General features: G+C 40.7%; 1 protein-coding gene across 1 annotated transcript in view; it reads right to left on the bottom strand.

The window, feature by feature from the left end:
- Nucleotides 1-22,969, bottom strand: part of LOC106581158 (leucine-rich repeat and fibronectin type III domain-containing protein 1) — a 146,802-nt gene that overhangs the window by 61,595 nt on the left and 62,238 nt on the right. Inside the window, exon 2 of the mRNA XM_014163026.3 lies at nucleotides 12,607-12,658. The gene's annotated coding sequence lies outside the window, so the exon portion shown is untranslated. The remainder of the gene's footprint in view (nucleotides 1-12,606; nucleotides 12,659-22,969) is intronic.

The following is a 22,969-nucleotide window of genomic DNA, read 5'->3' as shown; positions in this document are numbered from 1 at the left end:
TGCATCTGTTACTGATTCTTGAGTAATTACAGTATCAATATGGCAGGTGTCAGAATCCACCAGATATGTCTGGAAACTCTTCACACAGGCGTGTCTCAGGAGAGCCAACTGCTCTGTCTCAGGAGAGCCAACTGCTCTGTCTCAGGAGAGCCAACTGCTCTGTCTCAGGAGAGCCAACTTCTCTGTCTCAGGAGAGCCAACTTCTCTGTCTCAGGAGAGCCAACTGCTCTGTCTCAGGAGAGCCAACTGCTCTGTCTCAGGAGAGCCAACTGCTCTGTCTCAGGAGAGCCAACTTCTCTGTCTCAGGAGAGCCAACTGCTCTGTCTCAGGAGAGCCAACTGCTCTGTCTCAGGAGAGCCAACTTCTCTGTCTCAGGAGAGCCAACTGCTCTGTCTCAGGAGAGCCAACTGCTCTGTCTCAGGAGAGCCAACTGCTCTGTCTCAGGAGAGCCAACTGCTCTATCTCAGGAGAGCCAACTTCTCTGTCTCAGGAGAGCCAACTTCTCTGTCTCAGGAGAGCCAACTTCTCTGTCTCAGGGGAGCCAACTTCTCTGTCTCAGGAGAGCCAACCGCTCTGTCTCAGGAGATCCAACCGCTCTGTCTCAGGAGATCCAACCGCTCTGTCTCAGGAGAGCCAACCGCTCTGTCTCAGGAGATCCAACCGCTCTGTCTCAGGAGATCCAACCGCTCTGTCTCAGGAGAGCCAACCGCTCTGTCTCAGGAGAGCCAACCGCTCTGTCTCAGGAGAGCCAACCGCTCTGTCTCAGGAGAGCCAACCGCTCTGTCTCAGGAGATCCAACCGCTCTGTCTTAGGAGATCCAACAACACAGTATTCTAAGCCTTTCTGCTGAAATATGCTCTGCCAAGGTTAATACATTTTAGCGATTCAAATTTTCAAAACAACAGATAAATGAGATGGGGAATATTTTATATTAGCATAATCACTAGGGTATGTTTCTTCTGTGGAGGCAGCCATTTCCTTTCTTTTATTTTGTATCTGTCAGCAGCACCATGCTTGTTTAGCTACCACTGATCTGGTGTGTATAACCCTGAGCTCTGGAACATTGACAGTAGCTACACCGCCTACCAAGCACATTACCCAGCTGCTCACCTGCACTGCACCCAAATCCAGGGAGAGCATTGAGCAACAAACTGTGATGATACAGGACCCCAAGACAGGGATAGGAAAGTCCTCCACTGTGCAGCTTTTAATATTGTGTCATCTTTTCATTATTTCCTTCCTGGTCCCTTGTGCAAATTAATCAATTTAAATTAGGCAATTTATTTAATTAGTAATTTGTCTGTTTTCACCAGGTAATCTACTATGGCATTGGTGGCCCTGTTTAAGGTGTACAGATAACAAATCCAAGAGGAAGGTGGCTTCTTTTATGTTACGCATAATTATAAACAGCCCTGGTAAATGACATGTTCATTTTTCAACCAACGCAACCGCATATTAGACACACATTACAGTCATTTAGTGCAAGCAGCCATTGAGCCTTACAAACCTCAATAAATTGGACACATCCTTGTTTATGTCCATATCATTGTCTATGGAAACACATGGCTCCAAAACAAAGCTTAAAATTACAGGGTAGTTTCACTGACAAATGAAGGTACGGTGGAATCCTGGGTCCATTACAGAATGCAAGGCGTAGAAACAGTATTTACCATACATTAGAATGTAATCACCACACTAATGCACCATAATGGGGCATAAATATGTAGGGTTAATCAAGTACACATGCAATACAACAGCTGCAGTCATTCTCCCTATGATGTAAAAGCATAAGCCTAGACTTAGTACAGTGAACTAACCAATAATTGACAAATAGGTTTGTTGTTTGTTGTTTGATTCTCTTGCTCTTTATGACTTTTTGGAATGTGCTGTATTTAAATTGTACTGTATTCACTTTCCTTTTGTACTGGACAGAGTATCTCTGACTGAGTGCCTAATCCCATTCACATTAATGATGACAGACAAGGTTTATCACTGCAGGAGGTTGTCAACTCAGGAGTTGTGTTGTAGGCATGGACTAAGGCACTGACACATGAAAAATGAGTCAAACAAGTACTCTGTAACATCAGTGTTTACTAAATTATGGTTATTGTGATGGAATACCCCTTTCAGATAAGCAAACGAAAAATGTTAACATCGATTCACTCTGCTAAATTGACCTTAACACTGACTATTAACTTTCACCGTGTCCGGTCTATGTGTTTGGAAATGATTCTATTGAAAACAATTCCCTGCTACAGTCACAGTACAAAGAGGTATGGCTCAGCCAAAGACTTGTAAAAAACAGGAATATTCTATTATGGTTTTCTATTATGTGTTTTGTTGGTAAAAATTATTAGGACATGCAACTGTATGTCCAAACAATTTCTACAAATAAACACATTTAATAGGATATCCCTGTGAATGAAAATGTTCTGTTATTACGAGTCTTCTTAGCAAACTGCTCTACCAACTGCTTCCCTAGTGTGTTTGAGACATGCATGCCTCTGAGACAATGAGGACTAATTCATGAATCCATACTTAGGTAGGGGCCTACACATTCCCAAAAATGGCCTCCATTGTGTGAGTAATCGGGGTGTTGTTTGACAACTATTGGTTATAGCCTACACACCCTTGTTTAATTACAGTGTAAGAAAATAAGAGAATCGTTGAAGCTTTCAACTGGTGACAACTGAACTGTTGTCATCAAAAGATGTGAAAACAGCCATTTACATGGACAAAAGCTATTCACTTTTTGTCTAATGATGCCCCTATACGAAAAGCAACATAATTCTTAACTATAAGTGCTACCCTTGTCAATTCTCTCTAACCCTCCATCGATTTCAGGCAGACAGGCACTACAGGGACAAATTGTGTCACTTCCTTCACACCGCAACCCAATCTAACACAGGAAATGAAACTCCAGTATTCGTGTTACGCTTCCATCTCCATATTTTACACAGATTTACTAAGGGTTTACAAAGACGTTATCAGTATTTGGTTCGTTCAACGAAATGAGTGCCTTTTTCATCCCTTTGATATTTTAAATATAAATTGTCCACCAATATTGATTTTTAAAAGTGTGTTATATCAAATGAAGTGCCCTTTAATATAGACCACATGGAGAAACGAATGAAGGCCTGCTAAAGTGCCCAAATTCTGCCTTTTGACATGTCCCTCTGTCAACCCCGTGTCACTTCTAGGAAGATTTTAACCCACTTAATGAAAAAATGTCACTATCATTGTAAAGCCCTAGTTATTTGGTTTCTTTGACAAAGGCATTTCTGTAGATTATTATTTATTTTATGTGATTAGTGATTAATTTACATCTGTCCCTCATTTTAAGTTCAACCCTGTTACGTGAACTGAACTCTCGTTTTAATATGTTGAAACTATTCCTTTTTAAATATTTTTTTCAAAAGAAACATTGAACATCTAATAGTCAAATCATAGAGTACAAGCAGGTGAGCTGGTTCTACTCTTCTTGTCAATTTTCTGATGTTTTGTGGTGGATAACTGAGCGGGTTAAGCATAACACGTCAACCCTATTAACCATAGATAGACAGGCTAGAAATGTTTTAAAGATTAGTTTTTGTGAAGCTTGCATTCCATTGCCACTCCGTGATGCAAACAACAAGCTTCCACTCCCCTTGTCACAAGGGGATTTATGGCTGATTTAAGAAGAAATCGTCAACTGTGTTACAGCCAACCCTGTTACTTAATTTGGCACTTAACGTGCGTTTACCATAGTAATTTCTTTTTTTTGAATGGGAAAACGGTTTTTAATGTAGTTGAACATGTGATCTTTATGACAGAATGTTAACATTTTGAGAAATTCAAAGTTTTTGTTGACCAAGTTACACTTCTCAAAAGGCACCTAATTGGTGGAACGACCCATTTACAGTGCCATCAGAAAGTATTTACACCCTTTGACTTTTTCCACATTTTGTTGCGATTCAGCCTAAATTTGAAATTGATTACATTTCGATTTTGTGTCACTGGCCTACACACAATACTCCATAATATCAAAGTGTAATTATGTTTTTAGAAATGTTTACTAATTAATAACAAATGAAATGCTGAAATGTATGTATAAATGTAAAAGTATTCAACCGATTTGTGATGGCAAGCCTAAATTTGTTTAACAAGTCACATAATAAGTTGCATAGACTCACTCTGTGTGCAATAATAGTGTTTAACATGATTTTTGAATGACTACCTCATCTCTGTACTTCACAAAAACAATTATCTGTAGGGTCCCTCAGTCAAGCAGAGAATTTCAAACAAAGATTCAACCACAAAGACCAGGGAGGTTTTCCAGTGTCTCGCATAGAAGGGCACATATTGGTAGATGGATAAAAAATGTAAAAACATTGAGCATGGTGAAGTTATTAATTACATGGATTGTGTATTAATACACCCAGCCACTACAAAGAGACAGGCGTCCTTCCTAACTCAGTTGCCAGAGAGGAAGGAAACCGCTCAGGGATTTCACCATGAGGCCAATGGTGACTTTAAAACAGTTCCAGAGTTGAATGGCTGGGATAGGAGAAAACTGAGGATGGATCAACAACTTTGTAGTTACTCCACAATACTAACCTAAATGACAGAGTGAAAAGAAGGAAGCCTGTACTGAATAAAATATTCCAAAACATGCATCCTTTTTGCAGGAAAACTGCAAAAAACGTGGCAAAGAAATTAACTTGATGTCCTTAGTACAAAGTGTTATGTTTGTGGCAAGTCCAACACAACATATCACTGAGTACAACTCTTCATATTTTCAAGTATGGTGGCGGCTGCATCATGTTATGGGTATGCGGGTCACCCGCAAGGACTAGGGAGTTTTTTGTTGTTGATTAAAAACAAATGGAATAGAGCTAAACACAGGAAAAATCCTAGAGGACAACTTGGTTCAGTCTGCTTTCCAACAGACATTAGGAGACATTCACCTTTCAGCAGGACAATAAAACACAAGGCCAAATATACACTGGAGTTGCTTACCAAGATGACATTGAATGTTCCTGAGTGGCCTAGTTACAGTTTTAACTTAAAATCTATGGCAAGACTTGAAAATGGCTGTCTATAAATAATCCGAAAGTTTGCTAGATTGAATCCCACGAGCTGACAAGGTAAAAATCTGTCATTCTGCCCCTGAACAAGGCAGTTAACCCACTGTTCCTAGGCCGTCATTGTAAATAAGAATTTGTTCTTAAAACTTCTTTGGGATAGGGGGCGGTATTTTGACGTCCAGATGAAAAGCGTGCCCAAAGTTAACTGCCTGCTACTCAGGCCCAGAAGCTAGGCTATGCATATAATTTGTAGATTTGGATAGAAAACACTCTAAAGTTTCTAAAACTGTTAAAATGATGTCTGTGGGTATAACAACTTATTTGGCAGGCGACACCTTGAGGACAAACCATCCAGGATTTTGTTTTTGAGTTCACTGTGTTTTCAATTGGTTTTCGATGGGAAACTAGATTTATGAGGCACCTGGTTGCAGTTCCTATTGCTTCCACTAGATGTCAACAGTCTTTAGAAATTGGTTGATGTTTTTCCTTTGAGAAATGAAGAAGTATGGCTATTCAGAATGAGTGTCAAGCCAAGTGGACTCTTTTGTTTGGGGTGCACGACCTGTAGCTCGCTCCACGTTGATTTTATGCGCTATTGAACACAGTATATTCCGTCTTAAATTTTATCAATTATTTACGTTTTAGGATACCTAAGGATGTATTAGGAAAGTTATTTGAAATGTTTGGACCAAGTTGACAGGTAACTTATTAGATATTTTGTAATCATGTTGGGCGAGTTGGAACCGGTGTTTTTCTGAATCAAATGCGCCAAATAAATGGACATTTTGGTGATATAAACAAGGAATTTATCGAACAAAAGGACCATTTGTGATGTTTCTGGGACATATTGGAGTGCCAACAGAAGAAGATCTTCAAAGGTAAGGCATGAATTATATCGTTATTTCTGACTTTTGTGTCGCCACCTGCCTGGTTGAAAATGATTGTTATGCATTTGTATGATGGGGCGCTGTCCTCAGATAATCGCATGGTTTGCTTTCGCCGTAAAGCCTTTTTGAAATCTGACACCGCGGCTGGATTAACAAGAAGTTAAGCTTTATTTTGACATATTGCATGTGTATTTTCAAGAATGTTAAATATTACAATTCTGTAGTTTGAATTTGGCGCCCTGCACTTTCACTGGATGTTGGTCAGGTGGGACGCTACCGTCCCACCTAGCCTAGAGAGGTTTTAACTGACTTGCCTAGTTAAATAAAGGTTAAATAAAATAAAAAATCCAGGTGTGCAAAGCTTTTAGAGATTTACCCAGAAAGACTCACAGCTGTAATTGCTGCCAAAGGTGATTCTAACATGTATTGACTCAGGGGTGTGAATAGTTATGTAAATTAGATATTCTTTTGAAAACATTTCTAAAAACATGTTTTCACTTTGTCATTATGGGCTATTATGTGTAGATGGGTGGGTGGATATATACATACACTGCTCAAAAAAATAAAGGGAACACTTAAACAACACATCCTAGATCTGAATGAAAGAAATAATCTTATTAAATACTTTTTTCTTTACATAGTTGAATGTGCTGACAACAAAATCACACAAAAATAATCAATGGAAATCCAATTTATCAACCCATGGAGGTCTGGATTTGGAGTCACACTCAAAATTAAAGTGGAAAACCACACTACAGGCTGATCCAACTGATCACTACAGGCTGATCCTTCTAACCCCCCCCTTAAAAGATTTAGATGCACTATTGTAAAGTGGTTGTTCCACTGGATATCATAAGGTGAATGCACCAATTTGTAAGTCGCTCTGGATAAGAGCGTCTGCTAAATGACTAAAATGTAAAATGTAAAATGTATGTAATGTCCTTAAAACAAGTCAAAATGAGGCTCAGTAGTGTGTGTGGCCTCCACGTGCCTGTATGACCTCCCTACAACGCCTGGGCATGCTCCTGATGAGGTGGCGGATGGTCTCCTGAGGGATCTCCTCCCAGACCTGGACTAAAGCTTCCGCCAACTCCTGGACAGTCTGTGGTGCAACGTGGCGTTGGAGGATGGAGCGAGACATGATGTCCCAGATGTGCTCAATTGGATTCAGGTCTGGAGAACGGGCAGGCCAGTCCATAGCATCAATGCCTTCCTCTTGCAGGAACTGCTGACACACTCCAGCCACATGAGGTCTAGCCTTGTCTTGCATTAGGAGGAACCCAGGGCCAACCGCACCAGCATATGGTCTCACAAGGGGTCTGAGGATCTCATCTCGGTACCTAATGACAGTCAGGCTACCGCTGGTGAGCACATGGAGGGCTGTGCGGCCCCCCAAAGAAATGCCACCCCACACCATGACTGACCCACCGCCAAACCGGTCATGCTGGAGGATGTTGCAGGCAGCAGAATGTTCTCCACGGCGTCTCCAGACTCTGTCACGTCTGTCACGTGCTCAGTGTGAACCTGCTTTCATCTGTGAAGAGCACAGGGCGCCAGTGGCAAATTTGCCAATCTTGGTGTTCTCTGGCAAATGCCAAACGTCCTGCACGGTGTTGGGCTGTAAGCACAACCCCCACCTGTGGACGTCGGACCCTCATACCACCCTCGTGGAGTCTGTTTCTGACAATTTGAGCAGACACATGCACATTTGTGGCCTGCTGGAGGTCATTTTGCAGGGCTCTGGCAGTGCTCCTCCTGCTCCTCCTTGCACAAAGGCGGAGGTAGCGGTCCTGCTGCTGGGTTGTTGCCCTCCTACAGCCTCCTCCACATCTCCTGATGTACTGGCCTGTCTCCTGGTAGCGCCTCCATGCTCTGGACACTACGCTGACAGACACAGCAAACCTTCTTGCCACAGCTCGCATTGATGTGCCATCCTGGATGAGCTGCACTACCTGAGCCACTTGTGTGGGTTGTAGACACCGTCTCATGCTACCACTAGAGTGAAAGCACCGCCAGCATTCAAAAGTGACCAAAACATCAGCCAGGAAGCATAGGAACTGAGAAGTGGTCTGTGGTCATCCCCTGCAGAACCACTCCTTTATTGGGGGTGTCTTGCTTATTGCCTATAATTTCCACCTGTTGTCTATTCCATTTGCACAACAGCATGTGAAATGTATTGTCAATCAGTGTTGCTTCCTAAGTGGACAGTTTGATTTCACAGAAGTGTGATTGACTTACATTGTGTTGTTTAAGTGTTCCCTTTATTTTTTTGAGCAGTATATATATATATATATGTATATATGTGTATATGTATATATATATATGTGTATATGTGTATATGTATATATATATGTGTATACAACAAAATGTGCAACAGGCCAATTGGTATGAATCATTTCTGAAGGCACTGAATCAAATGTTTACATTATGTTGCCTGAGGTTGATATTAGCAAATGTTAATGCCTTGGTTGTATGGTCGACATTTTTGTCTTTGCCCAATAGCGACTCTTAGATAGCAATCAATATAAATGCATGCCTTACATTTAAGACAATATAAACTATTCTCAATAAACTGCATGCAGTGTGCAAGAGTAGTCTAAGGTCTCTGTATGCAGCTCAGAGAAAATCCATAATAAGAGCTATCTGCCGACAGTTGTCTGTCTACAAGGTATATGCACAATTCGACATGATAACTGGAACTAACCTGTCTGTATCATGTGCTGCTATTGCTTATTCCCCACAGCACACCATAACGCTGCTAGATTCACAGTGGCAGAGATACATGAGCATAACAAATATGACGACCAGACTACAGAAGAAGATGAATCAAAAGGCAAATTCTATTAGCTTTGCCTAGCAGCCTCTACTAGGTTGTTGGTGCTTAAACAAGACTGCTTTTAGTGTGGCGGTAAATGAGAATAGCATCACAGTCATCTGCAAAACCTAATAATTGGGTACCAGAGGTTCAATTCATCACTAAAAGAAACCATAATCACTTTGTCAAAAAAAGTGAGGATAAGGTAATCTCTTTTTAAATGACCGGCTTATCTACTTTCCTGCTTATCTTAATAAAATCGCACACCAGAAGCTCCGGGTTGTCACTTTCTAAAAGCTAATTCAATGAAAAAATACCCCAGAGTTCACCCCTGCTTCAAAGATCATTACTAGCTGGCATATGGTATCATTTTCACCCATTGATTTGTCAATTTGCTGCTCATTGAAAAACCACCAACGGTTTCTACATATTAATTTAATATAGATCAGGTCTGGTAAACTGTTTGTTTCATTACTCTTTGTTGTGCAGGTTCTGTAAGAGTATTATGGGATGGAGTGAGGTATTCATTTTCAACTTAAATCAGGATAAAATAAGCATACTCTAAAATGAGCTGACATTCACTTTCTCTGTTCCTATGGAATATTGAAATCAGCTGTGCAGGCTTTAAATAACCAGTGTCTGGGGGCTAAACCACATTCTAAGTATGAGTTTTCAGATGATGAAGTTGATGTCAACTGCAGCCAAAATCCCAATTTCTGAGAAGACTAGGGTCGATATTTCCATCTTTAATATGTGCAAATCTCACAAATCTTCAACAAAATATATTTCTAGGCTATTTCCCATGAATAGAAGAGGCTACGGCTATTTCATACGGAGAAATGATGTAATCTCACTTACCGGTACATATAAGCCAGCTTGTGCAGATTCTCAAAGTATTTTATGTCATTTCAGCTCAATTTAAAACTGGGACCTTCCATTCTGGACTGGTCAAGTGCATAAACATTACCATAACAACTTTTAAATGAAAGACATTTGTTTTGTTGTTTCCCAAGTTTCTTATCTTGTCAACAACATAATGTCACTGTCCTTTGTATAACTCACAGCATGTTATGGTTGGTTTCACTGTCAGTCTGTTAATTGTTCTGTCAGTCTCTGAAGGTATCAGCAGGGAAAGCAATTGTCCTCTGTGCCTAATTAGTATAATCATTAGGAACTGACAAACTTACCTCAACACCACTACGCAAATGCACCATCTGAGGTATGCATTTTTTATTGTATAATAATGTCTTCTGTTATGTAACAACTTGATATCATAGTTTCACTTCGGGATTTGAAGTAATTATATGTAAAGTGCAACTTCTGCCAACCCAGAAGAAAGGTATGTGTTAGTCCATGAGCTGAATTCAAAGCCCTAACCATGTCAAATCTAATATATAGTGTGGCCTGGCTTATTAAGATGTGTTGTACATTCTGTCTTTGTTTTTACAGTACAGCTTTTACAGTACAGATTCACAGAAAATATCTACATAACAAACAGGAATTTAACTCAACAGTAGAAACAATAACATACTATCCTCCCCACCCTTGCTTCGGTAAAAAGATGAGGGGTAGGGCAGGAGAAATGGAACCACTCTCAAATTCATAGACCATCCATGATATAAAAAGTATAGCTTTAAGCATGTTTTGAGGCTATATAGTGTTTGTTTACATTTACTTTGTTTACAAACATTAGAGTAAAACCAGCTTATATGTTGAGTTCTGATGGGGTATGACAATTAAACAAAGCTCATGAGCCATTTATATTAAGTCCAGAAATGGGTGTAGCAACTGCAGATTGCCCCTTTAACTTAAATCATTTCTATAAATTATTCTTGAGGAGGTTAGGCCACATGCTTAAGAATTATGAAGAAATTGCCAGTGATATGAAGCTACTCTAAACTTTCGCATTATAAAATAAAAGAGACTACAACTGGTGCCCATACAATAGGCTACATTGGGAAACTCATTTACCGAAGGCATATCAGGGCATAATACTTTCCGCTCTCATAATGACTTTTGTTTTAAGGCCTAGAAGTGTTGACACGCAATTACTTTTCCTATGGCTCTGCATGACATTGATGAAGCTGTGAGCAAAAGCAACAAAAAACGGAGGAAAAGTTGAACGCTTAGGCTCAGCTAAAAGACTCAGGCCTCTGTGGACAAAAGTGTACAGCATCTTGCAAACATAGAAACAATTTCAAAAATCTAGTCTCAGTACAAAGCTTGCATATTTGATCCCAACAAAGCATTTTTAAATACATTTGTCTTGTAAGTAGTAAAACAGTCTTCCCTTTCAGATTTTATTTTTAAGGTGACATCAGTGGCAACCCGTCATTCATGGCAGGTGGGGCAAATCCACCTGTTTAGCTGTTTAGTTGTTTCATGCTTTGCATGTTATTTTAAAATTAATACGTGTCACATTTCAGTTTGCAAACAAAATAAATAAGTCATTGAGTTAATAAAGCCGCAAACAAACATGGTCTCTTTTTTATTTTCTTGAGTAAGGCAGCTCCAAAATGCAGGTGTTTCAGCCTAGCTCAGTGCTTTCTGTGGTGGTGGGGCGGCCAGCGAAAAATCCGGCGCGTAGGGGTTGGTAAGGTTTTCTAGTTGCACCGTGATTGGCTCAGTGTTCTGTCCCTCATGGGAACACTACGTCACCGCAAAATCTACAGGTAGAGCTAGAAAATTCAAGCCCCTTGGGTGCTGCCACATTAGAAGTGCCCATCAAGAAGGCTTTTTTTTAACAGTTTGTGGGCACCGTTTGTCACCGTTATAGTGCATTTTAATGAATTGTTTAGTGTTGTGTTGTGTAGTGGCTTTGCTGGCATGCATCTAAACATATTTTTTTGAGTTTGCCCCACCAAGATTGAAATGCTAAAATCACCACTGGGTGACATGGACACACTTTAAAGAAGCAGGAAATGTAACTCAAAGAGCATTGTGGGTGAGGAGTTCATCACTAATCCTCTTTTGAAATTATTGCCTGTCTCTTCTTCATCTACCTGCAATCAATAACCTAAAGCCTGGCTGTCTTAGAACACAGAGTACACAAGAGCAACATATTACTGATATGTCATGGATGGCAGACCCTTATAAAACATCGCTCTCAGCTGCTCCGGGACTGGATTAACGCTGGAGAGAGGTTCCCCCTTGCCCTATCCCAGTTATAATTATTTATATAGCAAATACCCCTGAATATCTATTACCAACTGCAAATTCCTGAGAGGAATATCAGTGCTTTCCTCTGTTCATAAGTTCATCAGAACCATCTATTGTATGTATTCTGGAGCCATGTTCACAGCAGCCCAGGGCGGTTGTGCTGTTCATCAGAGGGGCTGTTTTCCCTATTGAGATAAGAAATTAAATCTGCAGGAGCAGAGGATGCTGGGTTTGCTGCAGGGTGGCGAGGCAGCAGCTCTGATAATGGAGCCCGACTCCCATTGCGCAGGCTGGGAGGCAACGGCCGTGGCGCCAGCCCAACCCTGCCTATGTGAGAGGATAACAAAACCCAGTCGTGGTGAAATAGCTGCACTGGAACGGGAAGGGAACGTTGCTGTATGGAACAGAGTTGTGTAGCTCTCTCCTTCTGTGTGTGTGTGTATGTGTGTGCGTGAGTACTGGTGTGTCTGTTTAAGAAATATATTATTTGAATAGCTTTTAGAAACTGTTAGTGGGAATAAGGACATTCCATTATCCAGTTTTCTTTAGTTAATATTATTCTGTTTTCTTTAGTATATCTTCATTCTCAATGCAATGTCTCACCCCTTCCCCCCAGGTTAGCCTGAACTGCATACAGTATGTAAATAAATTGGCTTCAATTTTAAAAGGTGGCACTCACCAGTATTTGTAGTCTTCTCAAATGCCTCTCTCAATGATGACTTCAAAGCAGGCTGCAGAGAAAACAAACAGTCACACTTTAATGTGCTGGCACAAATAACATTTGGAGAATAACCCGCCACTTGTATTGCTGTCACAATCATAAACATGGTTCAATTTATAGTTCAATCTTTAATGCCATCAAACAGGGCTCAGCACAAAATTATTTGACATTCGTGTTGCTGTAAAACAGTTATACAGCGCTCTTTTTCAAATCAAATAGTATAAATCTGCACGAACAAAAACACAATATTTTCACAAGCCTATTTGTTCTTGTTTTAAAAATGTTATTCCACTTGAGTGATGTTACTTACCAACTTTCAGCGATACAAAGAAGTGCTTCTGAATCATAATACATGGCCACCAAGAGCTAGCCTTGGTGTCGCTCTTTCCAATTCGATAATTAACCAACTGTACAGAACAGTCTGTACAGTGAATCTCTGAGGAACTACAACATGACAATACATAAGAATAACTGCTGAATAACCAAAGTGATAGGTCTACAGTATGTTGTGAAAAAAAGAGCAATCATTTATGTTGTTGAACACCTGACTGCTCTTAAAGTATCAATTTAGTCTCTGTAAACACCCATGTTTAACCTTTTTAGATATCCACGGTCACTCTTTCAATAGAGCAAGTGGAATCAAATTTCACTCATCTCCTTTCTCCCTCCCCACCAAGCTGGCTGAGATGGATCAAGGCAGCTCTCAAAGATCGTTAATTGAAGGTTCGTGAGACGAAGAAAGGAAGACTATTTTCCCTATCCGCTTTTACAGAGATAGTGATAACAAAGGCATTGCTCCAATTTTCCTCTGTCAAATGTAATTGCCGCAGCAGCCATCTTGATTATGATCTCCACCGTGGTCCCTTATTGGTACTTGCCATAATAATACATATTCTGTGTCCAATGCAGACAGGCTTACACAGCAAACCTCTGACTGACAAACTCTAAGCATACTGGGTTAATCCCTCAGTATGACCAGTGACATTGATGTGGCCCTTCGACTGTCCTTCAAAAAACCCTTGTATCTATACAAGGGCACAATCTCCTCTCTTTTTCTAAAATCTTTTCAGACTGAAAACAACCTTTTTGCACTTTTTAGGGCTTCGGCTTTATTTTGGGATGACATTAATTTCCAATTCATATCGATTCAGTTCTTGACAGTATGTGTGTGTAATTCCATTACATAAAATCAGCATGTAAGCTAACATTTGGGGGATTTGTCCAAATACAGCATGATTTGGCAATTCCTTTGTTGGAAAAGGAACATTTTATAGATGCCGATTGGCTAGCATTACCCTGACCTAGGACAGGAGTGTGAAGTACAATTTCATGCATGCATGCCACACTTCACAGAAATGTCAAACCGCTGTTAATGTTCCCTGAGCCATCCAACAGTTAAGGATATTGATTTTCTTTGCATCTTTAAGAGTATAAATGGTATGGTTGAAAACATCAGATGTGTTCAGACTCGTGCAGCACTTCAAAACGATGTCATTTTAGGTGCTGGCGTAGAAGGCTGTTGATTCATTAGATAAGTAAATCATAGCTGTGTCAGGATGGTGTTCTGTTTCCCTCTCCTCCTACAGATGTGCCCAGTCTGGGTCCTCTGCCATCACATGCAACTAATGCAGTCCCTCAGGCAGACAGATATGTAGCTTTGTTTGGTGCCGCGCCAAGGACCCAGATTATAGTGCTATTAAATCGGATGCTTTGTAAAAGCTTTGCTCTTTGTCCAATTATTGAAGGAAATGGACGTTGCAGAGGACATTCCTCTTTGGTAATTGCAGGTACTGTATTAGAATATTCAATTAAACTGACTGTATCCCAATAAAGATATTTCAAGTTCCTTTCTTCCTCCATTTTGAGGTCCCCTTTCCCCATATTGTAAAAACTGAAGTGATCACATCCTTGTTCAAACACCTTTGAGAATGTTTACTGAAGAGAGAGAACGTGTTACAGTATACAGTACATTTTTCTGCCATCCGTCTCAAACCCCTGTGTGAAAACCTGGGCAAACAGCATATACAGTATCTCCTCTATGAGTCAGTCAACCTCACTTGCCATAAGGCTAACACAAACATTAAGAGGCCAGGGCCCACGCCTCCATCTTAAAGCCTTCAGTAATGAAAATAACATATTTGATCTTGGCCTGTGATGCCCTGGCCTGAACCAGGAATATAGGGAAGGATGGGACGAGTCCAGACCAGCCTATAGATAATAATACAGACACTACTGATTGTATTCACCTCCTCTCTCCCTTGATGTGGATCGTTATGGACTGTGAAGTATTCATTTGCATAAACTGAAAATGGAGGCCCTATACTGCCCAATTTTTATTTAATGCGCTGCATGCTAAACTGTGAGGTTTGACTGCAGTATTACCTCTGTCGTTTCCTATTTCCTCCACATCACTGGTTTAAAAAGAGAGGCAGCGGAGCATGACATGGTTTTCACTAGATACCAGTCAGGACTGTGGCAGTAATGGCCTCCATTGACTGTGATTTAACTGATAACATATGGTTCTCCTAGCAGGCCTCTCCACAGTTGGCACTCTGACCATGCCCATACCTTCAGGGGTGGCAAATATGACCTCCAGAGAAAGACGGCAACGTAGAGCATCCACTGAGATCGGCCACCAGAGAGAACAACTCAAATATGCATGAGTTCAGACTCTTCAGAGTTAGAAAGTTAGAAAGTAGAGTTGCCCTCTACCATGGAATTTGATTAAATTATACCTTTTGATTCCTCATCAGAGTGTTATTAGAGAGTCATGGCATTGTTAAGAGAATGATGACCCTAGTTAGTACCACTGAGCAATAACAAATATTGCCTTGAAGAATATGATCAAATCAGGTATGCTCCAATAATTTTTCAGATTATGCGGCTATTTAGAAAAAGTTGCCTAACAAATTAAATGTATTTGCAAGTCAGACTTGACCCAAATCATCTCCCACATATACATCAGTCAGTGAACCAAGTCAAATATGGAATTAGATGAGGCACTCAGTCAGCTCATATGAATAATAATTATTTCACAACGTTGTGCACCAATAGACACAGAGGTTGCTGGGGCTAGATCCTAGGCCTACATGCAGACCACATATGTGTGAGAGAGGGAGATCAAAGTTTTCCGCAGTTGTTGATGAGTCAGAGTAGATCAAGTCTGGAGCTGATGATCTGACGCTCTGGTAATAGGCTCTCTCCCCTCCTCTCCCTCCCATCTGCTTCCCATGTGAGCCTGTGATTCTGATGATGATCATGGTCCAATTTATACGCTCAGCCATGCTCAGCACTTTAACAGGCTCCACATAAATAATCAGTAGGTATGAGAGGAGGGTGTCCATGTAGGATGGATGGATTCTTTTAACACAGCACTTCTGGTTACTATCCACTTCTGTAGGCCTACTCCCAGCATGATAGTATCTCAATCTCATCTCTTTCTCTCTCTGTTCATCTCTCTCTTTCTCTCTCTCTTCAACCCTTCATCTCTCTCGGTCTCTCTCTCAATCGGTCTCTCTCGGTCTCTCGGTCTCTCTCTCACTCTCTCTCTCTCTTCAACCCTTCATCTCTCTCTCTCTTTCTCTCTCTCTCCTTACTGTAATGTACCAGATGATATCCATGTCATAACAAAGTTAATGTTACTCCTTAATGCAAAGGTTAACAATTACGTGAGAGCATTAATGGATTCTGGTCTGGTGCTGCCAGCCAACCGTGGGAGGGCTGTATTGATTGTGTTGAAGTGCCTGGGTGAGGACTTTGAAGGCATGAAGGACCTCATATCAGGGCCGGGGTCATGCTCATCATCACAATGTTGGTTCTATGATCTCAAGCCTCACAACTCTGAGGATTAACCTAGAAGGATCAGGGTATTTTACAGATTGCAGTCAGGCCAAAAGCTTTAGAGAAATGCCCAGCGAGTGAATGTGTTACCCACCGTCTGACACACTGATGTTGTTGGGTAAACAACACAGAAACAAATCATGTACATGGGTTTGATTTCTCTATTTACACTATAAATTATTCTGTCAAACTCAACTTTTGTTTATTTTCCTTTGTATGATTACATTTGCATCTTCTGCATGAAGAAAATGGAATAGAAAACATTTGGTATGTAATAGCTAATTCATACACTAAAGTGTAAACTGAACGCTTGGGTAAACCCATTTATTTCAAAGAGCAATACTTCCCTCAGCTTTCCAGAACTGTCATAGTTAGCTGGGCTCAGACAGCCTTCCTCAGTCATGTTGATAGTGCTATGCCACCCAAAACTCTGTGATGGAAATACCACAGGATTCTCCAGTGATGGCCTCATTTGAAGCAAGACCCAAATGTGGAAAGAGCACAATTGTTTGTTTAGCCTCTGAGATGCACTTGGGTCTGAGAGTTGTATATCCAATTATTTGCCTCGATATCTGCAGGCCTTGCACAAACAATGTCTGTGTGTACGGAGAAAATATAAGAAAAGGGCAAGAAAATTCTCTTTACCAAATGCCATCGGTGAGCAACTGCATTCAACTTTGTTTAAATGTGGGTTGTTGTCACAATGACTCAGTGTACAGTCACCAGAGCATTTACATAACTGCACTATCTAGCAATAGTAACCTGTACAAATAACGACAATACAATGATATTATGTAGTGCCAGTCCTTTAACAGTAAGCCTGCTCAGACATCTTGTCCACTCATGTCAGTGTATTGACATTTTAACTGATATTGAAAGGGATTATGTGACTTAAGCCTGCATATTTTGCATGCCTTGAGAAGTGTTCCACTTGGATAGGAACAGATCTCACAGTGCCAGTTAGCTCTGTCTGAATACTCACTCCTCCCTCTCAGATAATCCCATGAAAAAGATAACTATTTAATGCTTAACATCCTTAAAACAGCTCTCTCTATTGCTGGGAATCAGAATTACGCGGCCGTGGACGCCCCAGCACTTTCATGTCACTGGGGAATCTTTCCACATGTATTTTTATTTATTTAACCAGGAAGGGCTCATTGAGATTTAAAATCTCTTTTTCAAGAGCGTCCTGGCCAAGATAGGCACCGCCTAAAATTACAGACAAACAACATGAAAAACTACAAGTAATCTAGTAAAAACCATAGAATTCACAAGAATATAACAAAATCAAAAACAGCAAATTAAAAACATTGTCAGCAATGATGTGCCGTGAAACATGGATGAGATTTCAGGTGACTGAGGGCAAACTAGGACCGATAAGAGTTGAGCTGGAAGTCATGGAGGGGGATGTGTGTAAGCATGTTGTCATCAACAGTAGCCGTGAGTTATGGGAGGGCTTCAGGTGGTTTTATATTTAATACTTTCAGTATTGTTCCGGAATCCTTATCTCTCTTTGGGATATAGCCCTTGTGTTGGCTTCAACATTTGATGCGACCCAATGCCTTCGCACAGCTGTCTTACAGTAAAGAAAGGGCATATTCTCAGTAAGATAGAGAGAGTTTCTCTTTCATACTGCACATAGAAAGAACTTCATATTTTGTTACCTATTCACAAAGATCTATGTTCTATCCATGAAGATGTTTTGGTATTTTTGAAGGACAGAAACACTACAGAGATAATCTGGGTACAGTGTGCAGAGTTATTTAACCGGTCGTGTTGACGACGTCCCTCTTCAATTAATACTAGACACACCAGGCAAAGCCGACATCCTTCACCCATTTCCATGGAAACAAGATAAAGACATTATGGTGAATCATAATTTGACCTACTTGAGGGGTTTTATGCTCTTTATATGGCCAACAGACACTCCTGCCTACAGTTCCAAGGATGAAGACCATGACTTAATAATGCAGGTCAACATATTACTTATAGTCTTATTTCTATGTGATACAGCTGTTGTCCAATGAAGCATTGCAGATGATTAGGTACAGTACACAGGAGAGTTGTTGTCCGTCCTTGGAACCACCTCTCTCTGCAATTTCTGCAGCAGCACTCTACCTGCATTTTCTCCTCTCTCTTTCACAGCCATAACATGAGACTGGCAATGTATCTATCAATGTCTTAAAACCTGAATCTTGTGCCCTGAGTCTGAAGAAAATCAAATTTTGTCTGTTGAAGTGATGAACCGTTCGGCATTTTGAAATAAATGAGGTCAAGCGTGGTTAGATTCAGCCCATTGCATTACCATTAGTGATTACCACCAACACGCAGACGTTGTGTTATGTACTTTATTACAGTGAGAAATCTGTGCTATACGGACTTCAATTATCCTGTTTTTGACCATAAAGAGCAGATCAGCAACAATATTGAGAGAAAAAGGGATTGTTGATTGTTAATGGCCCTGGGGGCAATGAGAAAGCCAATAATGAAACAGCTTTGTAATGTCCTGTTGCACCATGGGAATGAGGCAGAGAGAGCTGTGAAAGGATTTCTGGTCTGTCAAGGTCAATTGTTCCAGGTTGATTCGATTATGAGGGGGAAAACAAGCTTGACAATAAGCCATCTTAATGGCTTTGCATCAAATATTATTGTGGGATAGTGCCGCTATCTGGAAGACTAACTGGTATCTACAGTAGCCGAGTGTAGAAAATGGATTACGCTATATTCATTACAAAAATGGTGAACCGTGTCGTTGAAGTAAACACCCTTGCCCAGAATCCTTGGCACAGCTGTACTGTCAGGTTAATATGTGTGAGGTCCTTAATTTGAGCTATCCTCCATACTGTGCCCAATGTACACTTTTCAGCCCAGCATATATATTACATGCTCTATCAGTACCCTAAGGCATTTTTTAATTTAACCTTTACTTAGCTAGCCAAGTCAGTTAAGAACAAATTCTTATTTACAATGGCGGTCTACACCAGCCAAACCCAGACAACGCTGGGCCAATTGTGCACCTCCCTATGGGACCCCCAATCATAGATGGTTGTGATACAGCCAAACCAGGGTGTCTGTCAAACCACGGTGTCTGTAGTGACACCTCTAGCACTGAGATGCAGTGCCTTAGACCGCTACGCCACTCGGGAGATTTAACTGAGGCAGCTTAATTAGGGTGGGATAGAAAACTAATGAAAGGGCTACAGCATTATTTGTCATTACTTTGTCATCATATCCATTTGGATGAGAGACTGTGCTAACTATGTACTGTAACCACACCAGCTTTATCCCTTATGGGAATAAACAGTGAAACGAGACAGCACATTGAGTTCAAAGCGTCTCGGATTGGAGTCATTCTAGTTAATCCCATCATATGAATAGGGAAGAACTATGGTAGGAAAGGGAAGAAGAAAGGGGATATGCATACACAGAGAATGGATCAGTAATGGAAATTCAGCTAGCCATGCAGAAATGGAGCTGTGTGGGGTGAGCTCCCAGGTTAATGGACTAAGCTGAGTGGTGAGCCCCGCTCATTAACCTCACTCTATTATGGAGGAGATGGCCTTTCTGGCCCTGGGGCTCAGGCCATGTGGCTCTGTCCTCCACCCTGCCCAGGCCAGGATCCAGGCCACCAGGCCACCAGACAGCCCCCTGGAGACCCTGCATGCATGGAGATCCATCTGTGAAACACAGATGATGAGGGACTTGAGTCACTCAACACGACGCCCCGTGCCTCACAGATGGATGCCAGATTAAGCAGGATTTGTCACCATAATGAAAACGGTGTGGTGAGACTGTGTTGCTGGCTGACTGGTACAGAGGAACGGGGGTGGAGGGAATGGAGAGGTGGTTTGACAAGTGTGTGATGCATGCTCCTGTGACGGCAGGAGCCATCAGAGAGCTGTGGGCTGTCAGAGATTGATAAACCAGACAGCAAGAGAGGTGTAGCTTCTACCCAGGCCCCTGGCCTGTCACCGGGCCAGATCTGATCCACAGTTCAATGAGGCCCTCTTTACATGACATCTCACATGTAGACTGGGATCTGAGACACGAGCATTGGCAGGAATCTATTTTTAATCCAAGGTAGATACATTCCTGGTTGACATTTCTCTCAACATTATTATTTCTACGTTCTTGTCTGTAGGTTGTTCTCCTACATTCTCAATACAAACTGTATACAAATAAATCCCTTACTTTATTTTGCTCTTACATTTAACATATTGATTTATATATTAACCCTAAGGTCGATGTCCACACACCAGCGGCGTAGTCTACCCCAAAAAAGTTCCAGAAATGATTCAATATACATTTTTATTTATTTTATTACATTTTTAAAAGAAACGCATGTGAGATTTATTTTCTATATGTAATTTTAATATAATGTAACAAAGAAATAGTTCGCGACAATCAAGTTGGCTTCCGACTATGGGTTACATTTTTAAAAAATCATACGGTGGTTTACCTGAACAACGTCACGTGACTAAACTTTGTAGTGCATAAGCTAGCAAGCTCTACCACGCTAGCTTACTCGAATAGACTCACCAGCTAAGGTAATTTAGTAGTTCTAGCAATGGCAAACCAAATGTCGATAGCTAGGTTTAAAAAAAAAAAAGACATCTGGAGGAAAAGGAGTGTGTGCCAGAAAATAATTTGGATCAATCTACCGATAGCTTCCAGAATGAGACATTAACAGGTGGTGCCAGGATAGAAACAACCGCAATCGCCATCACAACCGCCAATGCCACGTTGAGCCAGGCATGCTAGCCAACCCCACTGTCTCCTCTCGTTCTTGTTGCTGTGGGTGGGTCCACCGACAGATTTGTCTGCCGTTGATGAACCAGCCTGTCAACCAAAGCTAGCAAAGTTCCCTTCAAGTATGATCAATGGCAAATTACTCTGCTTCTCTTCAAGGTGGTATGACCAGTTCATGTGGATAGAGTATAGTAAAGCAAAAGATGCAATTTATTGTAAGTTTTGTATGCACTTTTCTGGGGCAAATCTCGAATTCAGATTTATACGAGATGGAAACTGGAAACTCACAAGAAATGCTTGCTGCAAACATGAGAATAGCAAATGACATGCTAGTGCTCTTGCAAAATTTGAATCCTACAAGGCGACCCATGGGCCTAGAAGTCATGGGACTGTGTTGAACCAAATACACGGTGATGCAAACATCGATTTTACAGAAAGAAACCGTGCACATGTGTGAAAAGCAGGATATTCCACTCAGAGGGCATAAAGAAACCGAAGAGGCAATCAACAAAGGTAACTTTTTAGAAATCTTAAATTTCATCTCAAAGTATGACTCAGAAATACAAAACAGGCTTAAAACTTCTTAGGGATAGCCCTCTTGTTTTCAATTTTTGCCTAAATGACACTTAAATCTAACTGCCTGTAGCTCAGTCCCTGAAGCAAGGATATGCATATTCTTGGTACCATTTGAAACACTTTGAAGTTTGTGGAAATGTGAATTGAATGTAGGAGAATATATCACAATAGATCTGGTAGAAGAAAATACAAAGAAAAAAACCAACCAGTCTTTTTCTACCACATCTTTGAAATGCAAGAAAAAGATGGATAACTTGAAGTATGACTGAACTACAAGACTTTTAGTGTAAAATCCCCAGACATTCGCATTCATATTCAATTTTTCTGCAAGAATATCGTCAAATCTGTATACTTGGACTTTGATTTAGCTTTCCAAGTATTAGTAGCCATATTATAAGTTCAACATTTGCAAAACAACCACTTTTCAATGCTTCATAACTCTGAATCTCCTTAGCATTTTTATCCAAAATGAAAACGCATGCTGTCGTACAAGGTTAGTACCTACATTTAATGACATATACATGGTTTCCGGATACTCCCGTAAAACCCAGCTCATTGGCTATCTAGCTAGCTTTGTTTGACCCTGATTGGTGCTTATTTGACAAAGATACAGTCGTTCAAGTGATGGCCGCCCGCGTCATCGATGTGCCATGAAGGTGTCGCTCTCTGAACAAATATGGTGTCCTATAGGATATACTACACCCCTAATGAAATAGTGAAGTCTTGTTATCTTCTAGGATCTCTGAGGAATAGATACGAACGTGATTTGAGTCATTGAAACAACGTTTAGGGTGAGATTTTCACAGATTCCTTTCTTTGCAAATTGAACGAGTGGAAATACAAAATCGATCGTGCATATTATATGGACCTTTTTAGGATATGAAAAATTATTTTATCTAACAAAACGACACTTCATGTTATCTCTGGGACCCTTTGGATGATAAATCAGAGCAAGATTTCAGAATGTAAATACACATTTCACCTTTAGAGGTGAATTTATCAAACCTATCACGGGGAAAAAAGTGTTTTGTTGTTAGGAGCTCTCCTCAAACAATGGCATGGCATTTTTTTGCAGTAATAGCTACTGTAAATTGGACAGTGCAGTTATATTAACAAGAATTTAAGCTTACTGACATTTGTTGTTTCTCTAAAATCT

This window comes from Salmo salar, chromosome 20, assembly GCF_965601325.2.
Source record: "Salmo salar chromosome 20, fSalSal1, whole genome shotgun sequence".
Classification (NCBI taxonomy): Eukaryota; Metazoa; Chordata; class Actinopteri; order Salmoniformes; family Salmonidae; genus Salmo; species Salmo salar.
Note: the sequence above shows the minus strand (reverse complement) of the source record. Positions and strands in the feature narration are given on the sequence as shown.